Genomic DNA, 4,935 nt, shown 5'->3' with positions numbered 1-4,935 from the left:
TCTCTCTCTCTCTCTCTCTCTCTCTCTCTCTCTCTCTCTCTCTCTCTCTCTCTTATTTCAAAATAAACCCAAGAATGTTTCTCTGCGTTATGCTTCCTTGATCTCGATTTTTGTAACGTTGTTAACCCTTTATTGTTCGTTTAACAAGATATCTATTTTTTTTTTATTTTTTTCAGATTAGCGACACATTTACAAAGATTTTCGTGCATGTTCTACATTTACCCGTTTTACATTCTCGCCTATTTTATACTCTAACATTATTTCATTCGAGCTGATTCTTGCATATTTTATTTATAAAATGAGTTACTTTTGAAAAATGGAACGTATTACATCTCGCGATCTTTTGATATAACTACCTCTTATTCTATATTTATCTTTACGCGACCTTTCTTTATCTTAGAAATATTTTAAGCTATTCAACTTTTTACCGGTCTTCGTGAACAGCCTCGAAGACTAAATTTCTTAATACTAACTAAACTTTTTAATTTATTTGCTTTTAAAATGTCCCGAAGGTTAACTTCCACAGTTTCCGACTCTTTTCTCAATTTTCCTCTTAAGCTTACTTTTTCGCATATCGTATTCCAAGCGAAGAATTTCTAAGCGATATTAAAATAAGGATAATATTCACCAAATAAATAATAAATCATGTGTAAAGATATGCTATCTTATCTAGAATGACAATTTGTTTGCACAAAATGTTTCAACTATGTCCTTTCTTGGGTTTTTTAAATTATGATCCCGAGTACTATATCCGTGACGTCGTTTATATCGAACAAAAATATTACAATTTCAATTGATAGCAAATATTTTCAAATAATGCTAGTATAACGAAATTTATAATTTCGAAATTCAAGTATTTGTTCCGATCTTTTATGGTGGGTCCAGTAGTGGGGTATCTTTTTACCTTATTTGTTTCGGCGAACGTATCGAGTGATAAAAAACATAGAAAAGTTGGATGTAAATGATTTTACAATCAGCCCTGGATAGTTGCGAAACGTTCCTAGTTTTAACGTGCGAGTGAATGGGAAGCAAACGTGCGCAGCTGCACGTCGTTGGCCGATTTGAGACCCCTTTAGCGCGACGCGTGCCCGCCACGGATGGCGATCGGAATTCCACTTTCCACGTGGGGCATATTTCTTGGCTTTTGTCCGCACTCGGAAGCGAGCTCCGAGCATCGTTGCGCTCATAAATAAGGTATAACCGTGAACGCGGCGTAGGCGAGCTGGAGCTCAGCTTGTGTGCGTCCTTTAGTCCTTTTAGACGTGCCCTCTACTTCTTCTTGTCTACACAATGAGGGTAAAAAAGCACGGAGGCAAGCCGACGCGAGTTTAAAAAAAAAAAAAGAAGAAGAAGAAGAAGAAAAAAAAACAACTCTCACCGTCGAGTGATCACTTAGAACGTGCTTTTAGCTCGGTATTTAAACCCGCATTATTCCCCACGTTATTTATTTAAGTATATTTGCGCGGAAGTTGTGGGTATACACCCTCCATCTCCCTCCTTTTTTTTTTTAGGAGCTATTAAACACTTTAAAATAAGTTCAGTTTCGATATTTATGATAAACACTGTTACCTTTAATCGGTAATGGAGACACTTAAAAATTCATAGTTGTGCACGTATGATTTTTCACGCTTATTATAATTAGTAGATGTTTATGGAAATTATTTGTAAATTCACAGATGAAGAACAGAAACGTGAATCGAAGTATGGTTTGTATTCTAAATGCTAGACCCCTAACTTCTACATCGAGTCAAACTTTCTCCTTCCTTCCTTCACTTTTTTTTTTTTTATAAGTGGACGTAATCTTAATTGTACATAGATTTATGCATCTACTGATCCAGTCAATTAAACAAGTTAATCTGAAAATTCTATCCACTTATACAAGAGTTCCTGTTTCTCAAGTAACATTTGGTTAAACACTATCGCACGGATTAAGTAAAACTAGAGCCAATCAAAAAAAGTTTGTTATGAAACACGCTTAATTCTTACAGATAACATAAAAAAAGCTCCATTTATTATGCAATACAAACACGACACTCTGAGCAACCAAATAGAACAGACGAAGTAATAAAATACACCAAATCACAAGTAGACGTTAATTTAGCGAATTTTGTTTGTGTATACTTATTTAATAAATTCATTTGACATGTATTAATTTAGTAAGTTCTTTTTATATATCGATCTAGTAGATTCTTTTTATGAATTAATTTAGGAAATTTATTTTATATATTAATTTTATATATTAATTTAGCAAATTCCTTCTATACGTCAAATTAACAAATTCTGTTTACGCACTAATTTAGTAAATTCAATTATAGGTTGCAATATAGGTTCTAAAAATAACTAAACTATAAATCAATAATTCTTTCGAACTACAAAATGGTCATCGTCTAATTTGTGTACATACATACCGACCTATCCAAAACATAAACTTGAAAATTTATCCAATCCACACAATACTTTGAAAGCACTATCGGTAGCTGTAAATTAATTTTTTCACCTAAAACCACGCAGAATATACGGCACGATTTCGATAATAGGATTCTGAACGAGATAACCAATCCTGAGAGCGAGTGTGCGCGGTATCATCTTATCAGGAAATACCATTTGAAGATGAGAAATTTATTTTTCGCGAAACGTGACTGGTTTAAACGCTACCATCGCCAGTTCTTTACTTGGTTATTATCTGTGGGATAGGCTACGATCATGCACGCTGCTTTGATTGTGCTGATTAAAACACGTTCGTTCGTATTAGGCGATAGATCTTGATACAGCTTCAAAGTTCAAACACTGCATGCCTCGCCCTCTATCCACGAAGAGAATTGCGATTTCTGCACACGCGAGGAAAGCTCATTTATGCTAGCTTAAGAGATAGACAAATTTGATTCGAACAATCGGTAATAAATAAGATCGACATATTGCAATTTAACCGCGACGATTATTTGATCAAGTTAGGATAATAATTTTTAACGAATAAATAAATGTCGAGCCCACGAGAAATTATAAATAAAAATGGAACGGTAACTATGATGCATAGGTGGTGAAATTAAGTATGTAATTTTTACAAAATACTTCTAAGGAATATATATTATTTTATAGTACCAACAAATCCTCCTCACTCCATTTTAAATTTGTTAGTTAACTTACCTACAATAGCTACCATATATTCCTTAAAACATTCATTGAAATAACAAGTTATCACGCCATTCTGTTTAAAAAAATTTTCACTCCTACTTTATTCAGCATAAAAAAATTAAGCAAAAATACATTTTCCACGAAATTCTTCGAAACCACACATGGGAAAAATACTGCCAGTTACTTTTCTTTTGAATACATTCCTTTAAAAAAGAAATATCGCGAGGTAACGTATGCACAGCGAAACTAAAAGACCCGTTGAAGTACGTTCATCTTTTCTGACGCTTTTGTCGATAGATGTCTCGAATAGTTACGTTCCGTTGTGCCAGCTACAATATCCGCGGATTTGCATAACACGTCCTCGTTACAGAATTGTCTGAATCGTTGCAAAAACGAAACGGTAAAGGAACACCGGCCGGTGAATAAGAGACGAATTCCTGGCCATTCCGTGGGAAACTTGCAGATTTTTCGAAAATCCAGGTAACAATCGTTTCACGCGTCATTACCTTGCGACTCCTTAGACGAGCTCGTTGCTTGACACAGAAAGGCGTATAACCGTACACCACAAAGGGCGAGTATTTACTGGCAGACCGCTTTGATACGATTCACAAAGGAAACGCATAGTAGGGACTCTAATGAGAACGTTAATTGTCCCAATCAATTCGTAATGCACTTGATGCATGGGAAATTGGTTCAATTGAAGCATTCGTTCGTTGTCGTCAAATATTACTTCAAACATGTTTTTTTAATGTTTTTGTTAACCATTTAATTAGGCACGTATTAAGATGCTATTATATTTATTTCGTATAAGAGATAATTGTGGAATTCCAATGGTTTTATACATAATAGTAGACATGTTAAACGAATAAATACAATTGATGCTTTTGTTTATTTTTTTATAATTTTGTTTCGTTGATAACGGCAACATAAAATTAGTTTTCTCTTTCCACGGTTGATACGATAACTTGACATTGGATCTTTGGAAAACAAAAAATTAAACTATTATACAGATTATGTAGAATACATAAATATAGTTTTGTAGCTATCGTTTGAACTGGGGTTATGGCTATTCGTTGATATTCAACCATACTATTAAATGATCAAAGTTGACAAAAATTGAATAACTTCAAACGTCCGCAATTTTGCTTTTTTCATCAGAGATATTTAATTGTAGTTTCTGTTCGAGTTTTTTGCTTTTGGATGATCCCGTGTCAAGTTATCGCCGGAACCATGGGAAAAAAGGACAAATTTCACGTCGATGAAAAGAATAATTAAAAATAAACAAGAAAAATTGTATTTAAAATTGTATTTATTAAAAAATTAAAAGTGCCTCGTTGAGAAGGGTACATAACAGAATCTACAACACGAGTAGAAATGGTGGCGCGCGAGCCTCATATGGTCAAACGGTTATCTTATTTTTACGCGATACTGAACCGCGCGTAAACTTTTGGTTCTCGTAAATGGATGTCTTGCCATTCTTAAAGAGAATGTTCGCGGGCGGCAATTAAGCAATACTCGGTCCGTTGGTTACTTTTAATTGTTCTTAACGAGGCTAAACACACCCGTGGTCCACGTCACGGCGCATAACAATGAATAACGGTCCCGGTGTACGAGTCCGTTTACTTTGTTCCCTATTGTCACTGTCGACGACAATAGGCCATCCACGCTCGAAATATATGTATATCATTGACGTGCGAACCTCGCCTACCAAACAGTTGCGCTTAAATTCGACCCGAAGTCCCTAAACTCTCAAACGGCTAAAACAATCTCAATCCTTCTGTCGATAAACCTGATAACCATTTG

The 4,935-nt window shown here is 34.9% G+C and overlaps 1 protein-coding gene across 2 annotated transcripts in view; it reads right to left on the bottom strand.

Moving 5' to 3' along the window:
• The window catches only part of LOC128882237 (myb-like protein X), a 54,090-nt gene that overhangs the window by 38,217 nt on the left and 10,938 nt on the right, over positions 1 to 4,935 (bottom strand). The gene's annotated exons all lie outside the window — the stretch shown is intronic.

The sequence above is a fragment of the Hylaeus volcanicus genome, chromosome 1 (assembly GCF_026283585.1).
Source record: "Hylaeus volcanicus isolate JK05 chromosome 1, UHH_iyHylVolc1.0_haploid, whole genome shotgun sequence".
Classification (NCBI taxonomy): Eukaryota; Metazoa; Arthropoda; class Insecta; order Hymenoptera; family Colletidae; genus Hylaeus; species Hylaeus volcanicus.
This window is presented reverse-complemented; position numbering and strand designations above follow the sequence as displayed.